At 46.5% G+C, this 14,110-nt stretch overlaps 1 protein-coding gene across 3 annotated transcripts in view; it reads right to left on the minus strand.

The window, feature by feature from the left end:
* Positions 1 to 14,110, minus strand: part of ASIC2 (acid sensing ion channel subunit 2) — a 1,140,308-nt gene that overhangs the window by 544,027 nt on the left and 582,171 nt on the right. The gene's annotated exons all lie outside the window — the stretch shown is intronic.

Raw genomic sequence — 14,110 nt, forward strand, 5'->3', positions numbered from 1 at the left:
CAGCCTTTCATCTCTTAAATAGCCGTAAGGAAGACGTCCTGGACAACTCCCACGAAGGGTTCATTAAACAGCTCCAAGGGAAGAGGAGCATTACGTTCATTCACACTGTGCAATTGTTGGTGCTGGAATTAAGCAGAACTTTTGCCTTAGATGCAGGGGATTCGCAGTGGAGTTTGCGTCCACTGAGTTTCTGATGTATGTGGGTTTTGCTGCGTGATACCCCCATTGTAATTCAGAGCAGCCCAAAGAGTGCTGCTGATCAGAGTCAGTAACTAGCTGTTTAGTGGATCAATCATGATTCTGGCACTGACCCAATTGGTATCCAGCTAGGATCAGCCTTTGCAGACAACTTCCCAGCTTCAGAGAAGTCTGAATTAGCCTTAGGGAAGAAGCATCTTGCGTCCAAGAGGACACCACAGTGCAGAGACATTATTTAGCCAGCTTTTTATTTGGCCTTAATCCCCACTGATCTAAGAAAAGAGGGTGGTTGTAGCTGTTCTGTCTAAATCTCAACCTGTGGGGTCAGCAGGACAATATGGAAGCCTTTCAGTGAATGACAGAAGCAGCTGCTTGCTCTTGTCAGGCATGGTGTGGTAGTCAGGGGATCAGCTGCCCTTAGGCTTGTCTATAGCAAGAGGAAGGGTGATCTAGTGAGTTAGTCATGAATTTTGGAGACCCAGGTTCAATTCCTTGCTCTGCTAGTTTCCATGTGTGACTCTAGGCAAGTCACTTAGCCCCACTGTGCCACAGTGAGATAATAGCTCTGCTCTACCTTCCACAAATGTTAAATACATGAAGGATTGTGAGATGCTATGGTAAAGAAGACCACATAAGTACCTAAACCAGACCCTGTAATTTCTAATTCTCCTGAGGATAACAGCCAGGGCTGGACATAACCCTGTGCCAAGAAGTTATGGTTTGTTTCCACTGCGTTTGTATCTGTGAAATAAACATCTCTGATCACATCTCCTCCTTCCTGTTCCGCTCTGGAGACAGCCCTATTAGGTAGTGTTTCTCTGAGATGCGTATGCTTAGCATTCCCTCATGGAGCGTGAGGATATACCGCCTGTTCGTCATACAGACACTTCCAATCCAGGGTCCTTCACTCGCCCCAGGGGCCCCGGAAAACTCTCATGGCGCCTGGGCCCTCGGAGCTTCTACCGCTCTGGATCTTTGGTGGCCGGGGGTCCTTCCACTCCGGGACCCGTCGCCGAAGTGTCCCAAAGACCCGCAGCGGGGGTCCCAGGGCTGGTTTTCGGTGGCAATTCAGTGGTGTGGGGGTTCTTCGGCCCCGGGATCCGCCACCAAAGACCCCAGGCCTCCTGAATCCTCTGGGCAGCCCTGCTCCCCAGCCCTCCAGCAAACGAATTCTGCAGTCGCAGCCTTTTAAATTCACCCTGACAAGCATTCACAATGGAAAAGCTTCTTCTCCCAGTCAGGGATCAGACACAATGTGGCAACCAGACTGCAAATGTGACTGAACAGTGAATGGACCAGGGGAAATTGGAGTCCATTCACAGATGAGCCTCGAGACTTTCCATCTGTCAGAGAAATTACTGACTGTGAATTATTCACTCACCCCACGGCGGCTATTGATCTACAAAGCCTTGTTCGACTTGGTTGGACTCTGCCTAGACAGAGAGCCTGACAATGATTGCTCCTAGGTTTTTCTCCAGGAGGCTGTGACTTTTCCTCACCTCTATTATCCTTGTGTCATGCCTGGGACATGGATGTTCTGACCTACTCGTCAAAGCAAGAGCCAGGCTAGGTGAGATACCAGGGGATCAGAGTCTAAAATATGCCAAAGGGCTAGCGAGGAGGCAGGCAGCATCAGGCAGTAAGAGCAGGTGTTACAGAGGAAGCAGTCTTAAGCAAGGGAAAGCCAGTTGCATGCACAACTTCCTGTTCCCATGCTGGGTTTAAACAGAAGCAAGGAATCAGTGGGTACCCCCAGATAATCAGATCCCAGGACTGAAGTCTTCTGGCAGGTCTGAGCTGTTCATTCTGGGGACTATCTGCACCCTGGAACTCACAGGTGCTTGAGGGTGTATCTATATAGCAAAGAAAAACCCACGGCTGGTCCATGCCAGGCAACTCAGGCTCGCGGGGCTCAGGCTGTGGGGCTGTTTCATTGCTGTTTCATTCATAGCTTACATCTGAGCTTGGGCTGGAGCCCAGGGTCTAGGACCCTGCAGGGTGGGAGGATCCCAGAGCTCAGGTTGCCAACAGAGACTGGAAGTCTACACAGCAATAAAACCGTCCTGCAGCTTGAGTCAGCTGACATGGGCTAGCCATAGGTTTTCCTTTGCTGTGTAGACAGACCATGAGAGCCCTGTAGACCAAGGTTTGAGACCCATGACTCTTGATACCATGTCTTTATTATCTCCAGTCTGATGATAAAGAAATAAACCCTAGCCCTAACCCAATCTCTCCTAAATGGGGCGCTTCTTATGGACTACCTGGAAATGTCAGCCAGTGCAGAATATGGCAGTGTCTATTGTCGGGAGCGAGGGCTGATCAAAATTGAACCATCAAAACTTTTTTGTGTGTGTGCTAGAATTGGGTTTTCAGTTAAACAGACATTTTCATACAAACTGACAACTTTACTTGAATGGGTGTTTTTTAATTATTCGTGGAAAACTAAAAAGTGACCATTGTCAGCTCAATCTTTGAAAATCTCAGTTTTCAATGAAAAGTTAAAATATTAGAGCAAAAATGCCAAGGGAAAACATTTTTTGTTGTTTTGTAAACATTTTCAGTTGGGTATCTTGAGTTGACAGTCGCAAGGCTTTTACTTCAAAAGGGTGCTTTGCTTGGAAAAAACCTGTTAGTTCTTTCCATCTTTCCTCAGACTATACTCGCTTCGGGCCCTTCATCACATTGGTGCACTTCTCCACATTCTTTCCAACATTTCTCTGGTTTTGTGGCGTTGAGTTGCCCAGAACAACATGCAGAGTCAAGAAGAGATACACAGAGAACAGGTGTGAGCAAAGAAATACAATGAGGACAATTCTGAGCACGAGGTGCTCAGGGATAGATGGGAGAGTAGCTGGACCTTCCAGGCTGTGAGGTGTACAAAGGAGAGGCTGTCATTGAGAAGAGGAGGGAGGACGTGAGGAAGAAGAAGAGGTGGCTGACTGGAGACTGCTAAGGAACAGAGAATATTAACAGAGGCGGCAGTGCAGTTCTGGTACGAGTAGATGGGGAATGTGTTTTCAACAGACAAAGAGCAACCATGAGCCTTCAGTCCAAACTCAATTCAACTCCAAGTTACTGGGCTGCATGCAGGAATCATTGGGTGAGGTTCCCTTCCCTGTGTTACACAGGAGGTCAGACTAGATGATCGCAGTGGTCCCCTCTGGCTTTAAAAAATCTTTGGGTCTTTGGAAAAGGGCCATAGTTTGAAATGGAGTCAACCAGCAATAAGCAAAAAAAACGAATAAATAAGAACAAAAGCAATGAGCCCATGAGAGAGTGCAATGTATGCGTTTTCTTTGTAGCATGTTGCATTGACTCTGTCTCACAAAATGGCATCTGCTTGAGCTGACCTCGACCCCTAGGAGTGCTGAACACAGACCTAGCGTGACAATATTTACACCCACCCCTTAAATAATGCGATGAAAAGCATTGGGACGAATATAAATGCCGCCCTCTAGGGGCCAAGGAAGAAGTATGGGGGGGATTTGCTGGGGGAAATGTGAAAGGTGAAGGAGACTGAGGATAAATGACTTGATGAGATATGACATGAGAGGCACAATGAGGCAGGGAAAGTATGGAATGAAAGGTGCATTTTGGAAGATCCTCTAGGGGGAAGAAGGGAACAAACATGAGGAGGTGAAGGATTATAGGACGATCTGACGTTCTCAGATACATCGAGATGGCTTCAGAGCAGAGGACATCTGGAAGGAGGAGGATGGAGGTGGAATTTGTCTCCAGTATGAAAGCTGCATGGGATGCCATCAGCTTCAGACCAGGTAAGCTTCTGATTCAGTCTGACAGTTTTTTTGAGGCACTTTCCCTGGGCTTTGCTATAGGCACCCAAGTTTTTAACCGCGTAAGGTCTTCAACATACCAAATCCATTAGTTCAAAAGCGGTTTCTGAGTGACTGGAGAGAAGCAGCTGCTGCGTGTGGGAGACTGGGGAGCGGACATCCAGGCGGACAGAATTGTGATGAATGCGAAATGCTTCAGGGACAACTGGGTTCACTCTGTGCTGAGATGGATTAGTGACCCAGGCACAACACTCGCCACCCACCCATGGGATAATCCTGGTTACAAATTTAGGACTTGAGATAGTGCTTAATTTGTAATGAGAGCAGTGCTGGGGCTCAAGCAATTCTTTTACATTCATAAATGATGCAGCAAGGCCAGAGGTGCCGGGGCTCTGAATGGCCAGGCCCAGAGGTGCCAGGTCTATGAACTGCCAGACCCAGAGGTGTTGGGGCTCTGAACTACCAGGCCCAGAAGTGTTGTGGCTAGGAACTGCCAGGCCCAGAGGTGCCTGGGCTTTGAGCTGTGAGGCCCAGAGGTGCCGGGGCTCTGGACTGCCAGGCCCAGAGGTGCTAGAGCTTTGAGCTGTGAGGCTCAGAGGTGCCGGGGCTCAGACTTAGCAAGCCCTGGCACAAATACAAATTAAGCACTGACTTGAGAACGCTGGAAACCAGACTCCTCTAACCATGGAACAGGCAGAGCACGAACAACATCAGGACAAAGCTCCCCTGGACACCACCTGGCCAGTGTGCTTCAGCCCTGAACCTGTCCCTCTGCTGAGCTTCCCATGATGTGGATGTTACACCATACCCCTCCAGGGGTCCTCAGCAGTGGACATCAAACCTGGGACCTCTGATTTTAAACACACAAATCTCTGCAGCCTGAGTAAAAAAACCTCTCTCTGCAGCAACCACTGCATGTGAGCAGCTCACCGCTAGAGGGGTAGAGAGCATCACAATGACGCCCTAGGAACTAGGATGAGACCCCGAGGTCATTGCACATTGCCCAACAAATAGCTGGTTTGTGCCCAGAAGATGATGCATATCAAGGCTATTGCTGTTTTCTAATCTGGTGCTGTAGAAGCTGATGGCCATGTCTTAATGTGTTGCATATATCCATGCCTAGGAAAGCATCTCAGTCACAAACACAGTTTTGCAACTGTACCACCTCCACTCTAGGTACCAGTTGATTCCCAGAGAGTGGCAGAAAGCACTTGGAAAGTCAGTCTGGAGAAGCACGTTAAACTTCGGGTGCTTATCCCAAATGTTTAGCTGGAAGTCCTACAAGATTTCCTGGGGTTGGAGCCAGACTGTGAGAAATGCCATAAGAATGAACTCCTCTACTCATGCAGGTTTGGTATTTTCACATTTCGTCCCAATGAAATGCAAGAATGGGAGTACCTGAAAATTGAAACAATCATGCAGGAGCAAAGGCCCAGATCCTAAAAGGTATTTAGGTATCTGACTTCCTCTGTAATTTATGAGAGTTAGGCTTCTAAATACCTTTACTGATCTGGCCTAAGTGAGCTTCTTCGAACTCGAGAAAATTCACTTGGCGTTTGAGATGAAGGGTCAGCTCAGCTGTGAGTTTATCTTGAACGGGTTCACCCATCCTTGCTCCCATTACAGTTCTTGACTTTGACAGCACAATCCCACTTTTTATATTAAGGCTCCATTTATAATTTATTTAGAAAGGGTGAATAACTAATGAACGTGTGTTTTAAGGGGTAATTAATTGTTATAGACTCCAACAGGTCAACAGGTTGGTCAGATCAATCATTAAAACTCTCTTTTCCCACGATACCTACAAAAACTTGACGAAACCCCCAAAGCTGATCAGAGTGACCAATATTGTCTCATTGTTTCCTTGAATTCCCCTTCACTTTGTATCCCTCCATTGTTTCTTTTCCTAGATTGTCTTTTTGATCTGTGTTGTACAGTGTCTGACACAGCGTCTAACACCCCATAGCTGGAGTTCCTAGGCTCTATCGTAATGCAGTGTGACAAAGTTCCTCCTCTACTTGGTAGGTCCTGCGCTTATTGGCAGATTTGCTCACCTCAGTGATCTTCCCCACAGCCTGGATCAACTCCTCCTGTGTCTGATCAGGAGTTGGGAGGTTTGGGGGGAACCCGGGCCCACCCTCTACTCCGGGTTCCAGCCCAGGGCCCTGTGGATTGCAGCTGTCTATAGTGCCTCTTGTAAAAGCTGCATGACAGCTACAGCTCCCTGGGCTACTTCCCCATGGCCTCCTCCAAACACCTCTTTATCCTCACCACAGGACCTTCCTCCTGGTGTCTGATAAGGGTTGTACTCCTTAGTCCTTCAGCAGCACACCCTCTCACTCTCAGCTCCTTGTGTCTCTTTCTCCCAGCTCCTCACACACCCTTCCTCTCCTCTGGCTCCTCCTCACCTGACTGGAGTGAGCTCCTTTTTAAACCCAGGTGCCCTGATTAGCCTGCCTTGATTGGCTGCAGGTGATCTAATCAGCCTGTCTGCCTTAATTGGTTCCAGCAGGTTCCTGATTACTCCAGTGCAGCCCCTGCTCTGGTCACTCAGGGAACAGAAAACTACTCATCCAGTGATCAGTATATTTGCCCTCTACCAGACTCCTGTATCCCACTGGCCTGGGTCTGTCACAGCAAATAAACAATAACGGCTTATAGCAATTCTGTGGATGTGCTTGTAATCATCCGTAACACATACCACTGGTGCCCACATCTATTAATCATTTTCCCAACATTTCATAAACTAGATGGAAATATAATCGGAAATGAAAGCATGCCTGGTGGCATGGTTTCCAGTTTTACCAACAATAGGGGACATGACAGTGTCAAAATAAAACAAGCAGCTTAAACAAAAACCTAGTTACATCCCAAGCAGAGTGTTAATACCCCCAAAAGGGAGGTGAGCTGGAGAGTCTGTGAAGTCTATAGGGCGCTGCTGTGTTGTATCAACATTACGAGGTAGGTGTTCGGGTACCACGGTGATAGGCAGCAGTATAAAACCCTAAGATAGGCAGATATGGATTGTGTCTGGCAGTAGGACCCTGTCTGGAGGGCAGAGCTGTTCTCCTGACTCGTCCATGAAACTAGACCAGCAAAGCTCAACATGAGTGAAAGGAGAGGTCCTGATTATCCCCAGGTTTGTGAGTCATTTCCAGCTGTGTAAAGTGAGTGTAAAATGTGCAAATGAAGAAGACACAGGGTGCAGGATAATGGATAGTTGGTTCTCTGGTCGCTCTTTGATGTAGGAGTGGGGTTGCCACAGGAAAAGCCCTGGAGCAGCCAGCTGAGAAGGTAACTAGAGGCAGAGATCTCTGTTGAGCTGCTTGGAAATACAACCTGCCACTAATTAAAATCCAGCCTCAACTAAGAAGGGAGCTGGCAACCACTCCTGCCAGAAGTCAAAGCACTTATTTGCTATGTGTGAAGGCCTCTACATCCCACTGACTTTAATGGGAGCTGACTTGGAGCCTGGTGAGATCGAACATTTGAGCAAGGATGTCCCACAACATGGGCCCCACTGGCTTCCAGACAGGAATAAGCTGTCTGTAACTGTTGGCTCATCCTTGCTACAATAACCTGCCACTAATTATACTATGTTATTATCAGTGTGTATCTGGCTGGTGCTGCAGGGGTAAAATATCCAACAACATTGCTATTGATTCCCATATGAGAAGGATGTAACCAGGGCTAGAGAACATTCTGCAGCATCAAAGCAGTCTTCAAAACAGAATTTTGCCAGTCCCTGAGCAAATTGTCCTGTCAACAGGACAGGCTCAATTTTACTATCCGTCCTTGATGCATCTCCTTGAATGTTTCACTGTTGGTTTATCAATTAACAATACAAAACAGCCATAATTTATTTCCCTAGATCCCAAATGTGAGGCAAGTGTGAGTAACTGATACAAAGTATCTTTTTTTTTCCCCAGCCATCCCGTGTTTATCTCAGGTGCCTTGTGCCTCCAGCAGGATGATACGCAAGGCACTGTACATTGTGTCTTACCAGATGAAAGGCATGTTAGCCCGAACCTAGTGCCCTTTAAAGATGGTTCTGAATTAATATTCCCTCAGCTGGCTCTGTGCCACGCAAAGTCTGTCTGGAATGCAAAGCAGCCCTGAGTTGCAGTGGCATATTAAGGGGTTTGAGAGAGAAGGAAGCAATCAATAGCATTTCCTTTTGTATCCAGTCGAAAAAATACTATGTGAATCATCATTAGCTGGTGTGACTGGGGGTAGAATACCAGGAGGCCACATTGCGAGGGTTGTTGGCCAACAGTATTGTTCTGCAAAGTGAAAAAAAAAGCAAATTGGGGCTTCTGAACGTGGAGAGAGACTGAGATCGGCGCTTTTCTCTTGGTGTCTTTTTCAGAATGCATACTGATCCTTTTCCAGCCTGAGGTGTGTTGCAAACATCCGTACAAGTTATAAATAGTGCTCAACTCTAAGGCAATTTCCTTTTTGGACCAAAAAGGAGATACAAACTCACCAGATACCTGTGGGTTATATCTCTGGGATTACCTGAAATTATCATGGCCCTTTGGCTGCCTCGCCTGTGCTCTGTCCACTAAATTAATCAACACTGAGGCTAAGGCTACACTACAGAGTCCTGCACTTAGGATGGATGAATCCCAGGCACCGCTACAGGCTGGGGACAGACTGGTTAAGCAGCTGTTCCCCCAAAAAAGGACCTGGGGATTACAGTGGATGAGAAGCTGCATATGAGTCAGCAGTGTGCCCTTGTTGCCAAGAAGACTGATGACATATTGGGCTGTATTAGTAGGAGCATTGCCAGCAGATCGAGGGAAGTGATTATTCCCCTCTATTCGACACTGGTGAGGCCACACCAGGAGTTTTGTGTCCAGTTTTGGTCCCCCCATTCCAGAAGGGATGTGGACAAATTGGAGTTAATCTAGCAGAGGGCAACAAAAATGGTCAAGGAGCTGGGGCACATGACTTATGAGGAGAGGCTGAGGGAACTGGGCTTGTTTAGTCTGCAGAAGAGAAGAGTGAGGAGGGATTTGATAGCAGGCTTCAGCTACCTGAAAGGGGGTTGCAAAGAGGATGGAGCTCGGCTGTTCTCAGCAGTGGCAGATGACAGAACAAGGAGCAATGGATTCAAGTTGCAGTGGATGAGGTCTTGGTTGGATATTAGGAAACATTATTTCACTAGGAGGGTGGTGAAGCACTGGAATGGGTTACCTAGGGAGGTGATGGAATCTCCATCCTTAGAGGTTTTTAATGCCTGGCTTGACAAAACCCTGGGTGGGATGATTTAGCTGGTGTTGATCCTGCTTTGAGCAGGGGGTTGGACTAGATGACTTCCTGAAGTCCCTTCCAACCCTGAAATTCTATGACTCTATGATTCTACAGAGCACTTATGCAGCTGCACTGCTGTAGTGTGGCTCGTTCAGGCACTCGAAGCCGATGGGAAAGATCTCTTCTGTTGACTTAATTACGGCAGTCCTCGCGAATGGTGGTAGCTATGTCAGCGGGAGAAGCTCTCCCGCTGACATAGTGCTGTCCACGGTGGTGCTTACATTGGTGTAACTTACGTCGCTCAGGGAGTGGCTTATTCACACCCCTGAGTGACATAATTTATAGCGACTTAAGCTGTCATGCATGCAGAGCCTGGGGTGGCAGCTAACAGGCCTCTCCGCAGCTTTTAAATAGTTCCCACCTGCTTTTTTCCCTCCATCAACTAGTTCTTTCCCTCATACTCCATGAAAATTCCCCCTTGTCTGAAGTATGTGAAAGACACTAGTCAGTCGGGTACAAGTGACATATTTAAGGACCTATGTAATGCAAACATTCCAGATTAGAATCAATACTACTGGGGACCAGACGAGCATGTCCATGGTCCAATACTATGAGGAATCTGTGGCTAGGTCCTGCAGGAGGCGAGATATTGGACCTTAGCATTGCATTATAGTGTGACAGCTATTTTAGATTGCTTTTTAATCCGAACATTTATTGCTTCTAATTTGTCTCTCCTTTCCAGATCTGTACAGTCGATCTCAACTCTTAGAACCTGAGAGTGCTTAGCTTCCGGGAAGAGGAAAAAGAGTCCCAGTAAAAACATTTCATAAACTCTCTAAAACGTGTCGGTAACATACACAGCATAAACAAAAGGCAGGACCAGGGGTGGCAGATGGGAGGGGCTTATTGTCATGCACTGGAAAATGACCTGCACAATTATTTGTGACTTCACAACTCATGTCCTCAATAATGACGCGATCTCAAACGCAGGCTAATAAAACCTTGGCAGTGCATCAGCTTGTGTGGGTGTCCATGGGTGTGTCTCTGTGTGTGTATGTGCATACGCCACACTTTATATACACTAGAGCCAGGGGAGGAGTTCTAAACATTTTGGCGCAGATTCTTCATGTTATTTGGGTGCCTAACTCCCACTGATTCCACATCTGCTTACTGGGAGTTTCTTACACTTTCCTCTGCAGCATCAGGTGCCGGTCACTATCAGAGACAGGATACTGGGCGAGATGGACCTCAGCTCTGATGCAATCTGGCAATTTCTATGTTGCTATGTAAAATCACTCTCTTTAGACAATGTTGCCCTTATTCCTTGTAAATCCCTCCATCTCTGAATGTCTTCGTTTAGGAAAATATTGCATCATGTGCGATTGCTCAGAGCCACAATTAGTTATTGAACTATTTAGCGGGACTTTAACATCCGCCCTGACTCTCATCACATTATGACCAAAATTCATCTGTGCATTGCCCTGGGGCGAATGGGTCACTGATGAGTTAACACAGCTGCTTCTGAACTTAATGAAGGGACAGTTTAGATGGCTTCTTTTATTTTTTCCTGCATGAAAGCAAAGAAGGACCACTTTATATAATAGCATCATTTTTGTTAATGCTTTTGCTGGCCGTCATATAAATGTAGAAATGTCAGGTTGGAAGGGCCCTCGAGAAGTCAATTAGCCCAGCCCCCTGCACTGAGACAGGGCCAAATAAACCTAAATCATCCCTGGTAGGTGTTTGTCCAAGCTATTCTTGAAAACGTTCAGTGACAAGGATTCCACAGTGTCCCTTAGTAACCTGGTCCAATACTGAAGTCTCCTTCTAGTTAGAAAGTTTTTCCTAATATCTAACCTATATCTCCCTTGCTGTAGATTAAGTTCATTATTTCTTGTCCTCCTTGCAGTGGACATGGAGGAATGGGCTTAATCAGCAGCAAGCGAGGTTGTTCCATTTTACAAACCTTGTTTCACTCAGGCACATATTAAGCTGTGCTGTTCATTACAGCGAAAAGATTTGTATTAACCATCATGCTCTTGCTCGGTGAGCTCCCGCATTCTGTATGGAGGGGAGTCACATAAAGAACCGAGGCAGTACGGCCTAGGAGGTAAGGTGTTTACCTGGGACTCTGGAGATCTACGTTCTTTACCACTTGCCTGCTGTGTGACCTTTGGCCTATCATTTCCGAGCTCCATGCCTCAGTTTCCCCATTTGTAAAATGAGGATGGAGATGTGAAAGTTAGAAAACCTGGACAATCTAATCAAATCCCATTGGAATAAAGTCAGTTAGTGAGAATCCCCCCACCCCCAAATTGTGCTGAAGAGTGTTACAATGAACAGGACCATCTATATAGCTACAAACGTTATGAAGGGCAGAGTTTAGCTACGTACTGAAGCACATGATATAGCTATAGAGACTGAATGGCTCCCCAGACAGAACTCCCAAGGGAAATGCTGTTAAAAATCAACATAATTAACGGTCAGGAAATGGTATATTGCTTATTAAAAGCTGATATTGCTACAGGTTCTGTACCTGAGCCAGAGGAATTCATGTCAGGATTTCAATAAGGGTTCTACCAAAGTGTTACTTCAAACAACTCATTTTCTTCTGCTATGAGTAAGTCAATGACATAACTTTGCAACTAAATTACCCTGCAGGGAATTAAAAAAACTCTTAGGAACTCTTATCTTCTGTTCTTTATTTTTTTAACTGTGTAACAAAATAAAAAGTTGATACTGTTCGAGCTGCACTTTGTTTTACGGCTTCCTGTCACAGTCAAAGACATCTGTGTCGTTGCTCATTCTGTAGCTACATTGCTTGCTTTCATGCCTAGTTAAACTCTGTCCTTCATAATGTTAGTAGCTCTATTAGATGTTCCATTCATTTTAACTCTCGCAGCCCAGATTAAAAACCGATTAATTGACTTTCTTCCTATGGGTTCTGCCAAATATCCTAATTAGCAATGAAATTGCTATCGCGTGAGCTCAGTCTCAATCAGTCGCTCTAGGTAACGTTAGCTATGGTTACTCTGATCAGAAATAAAAGCAACTGAATGAAAATATTGACGGATTACTTGATTATTAATAGGCACCTGGGCAATTCCATAGGGTTCAGAACCTTGTAAGGACAGATTACATGTGGCTAGACCAATAGCCCACATCTGCCTGCTATGGGGTTCTTAGACCTTCCCCTGAAGCATTAATACTGGCTACTAGCAGAGAGAGGACACGGGCCGAGATGGACCTTAGGTCTGAGCCCGTCTGGCAATCTCCATGACTTTAACTGAAGTGAGGAAATGAAAACAGTGCACAAATATGTGAACACCAAGGAGAGAGAAGGGGGTTATTTAGGGTGGGCCAGGGGCCTATAAGAAGGAGTAAAGGGGCAAAATGAAGACTGAATAATATCATACATCTTGTCTTTCTGTAACTCCTCTGAGCCTGTGAGATTGATGTCTGGAAATCCAGCTTTGAGGATGCAGTGGCATTTCCGTAGCAGCTTGGCATAACCTCCTGTGCAGACTGTCCAGAAGACCACATGTCGTCTGCCCACAACTTAGATGTCACACGTGCTCCATGATCCTTCAAAATGTAGGAGAGGCCTTGAGAAGCCACGTTTAACCAAGAAGAGGTGAAAAGAGTTGAACATTCCTGAAATATGGGTTCTTGAAAGAGCAGCAAGTCCAGCGTAGGGACAATAGGCCTTACATGGATTTACACTGGAGTACTTTTGGCTTGACGAATGTGTAAGTTATCGTTACTAAGAAGCAGTGAAAGCTGCTTTCTAGCAAGTAGCTAAAAAGTCTGCTGGGGTAAGGTCAGTTACCCAGACTCTGCCCCACCTGCCAAAGTCCCTTTTCTCTTATTGTGCATTGCTTACTGTCACAAGAAATGAGTGAAAACTGACTAGTCATTAACTATATCTAGCAAAGTGAGAATTAACCTTATTCCATTAGACAGATGTCAGCGGCCAACTACTTTTTACGAAGGCCTCTCACATGTCTGGCTTGTGAAGGGGACAGCTGCTCGTGGTCGCTAACAGATTGCCCAAAAAAAGTCCACCTCGGACTGGACTCTTTTACTCTGACTTCAAGATCAAGGTGACAATTCATTAGTCCATACTGAGCTATAGATGCATGACCGGATTAACTCTCCTCTAGGCGTGGGGCTATTACATTTTGTGAGGCTCCTGGGAGGGAGTTTGGTTCAGGAGGGGGCTGAGGCAGGAGGTTGGGGTGCAGGACGGGGGGCAGGGTCTGGGACAGAGTTTGGGTGCAGGAGGGGGCTGAGGCAGGGGGTTGGGTGCATCTTAGCATCAATGTTAACTTCAGGCCAAACTCAGACCTAAGACTTTGAGGAGAAGTTGAGCAAATCCTTCTGTGGAGGAATTTGGGGATAACTGAATCACTCCAATGCCCCTATGGTGTTTGTGTGTGTGTCTCTTTCTGTGTTACTAAATGTTCTCCAAAGCAGACACTAAACCCCTATGTCTGTGATTGACACAGGAAGAGATCCCTGGGTTTAACCAGTCTCCTTCTAAAACTACTGGTCATCAGGGCATGCCGTAACACCCGCTTTTGGACAAGCATGGCACAGTTGGCACTTCCTGCCTCAGTTTGCCTCCACCAGGTTAGACGCTGGTCTGTGCTGGAGATATGGCTTAGCCCTCCCCACCCAAGTCCCCACAAACCAAACCCCTTCTTGGGTACCAAGAGTCCAAACTATAAAATCCCAACCAATTGAAATTTTCCCTCTGCCCTGTGGGACTCCTCTTCATCCCCACCTCCAGGCCCTGTTTCCAGCCACCAGCCACTTCCTGGGCTCTGCGTCTCGTGTCCTTCCCAGATCTGAGATAGAGC

Source organism: Gopherus flavomarginatus, chromosome 25, assembly GCF_025201925.1.
Source record: "Gopherus flavomarginatus isolate rGopFla2 chromosome 25, rGopFla2.mat.asm, whole genome shotgun sequence".
Lineage (NCBI taxonomy): Eukaryota > Metazoa > Chordata > Testudines > Testudinidae > Gopherus > Gopherus flavomarginatus.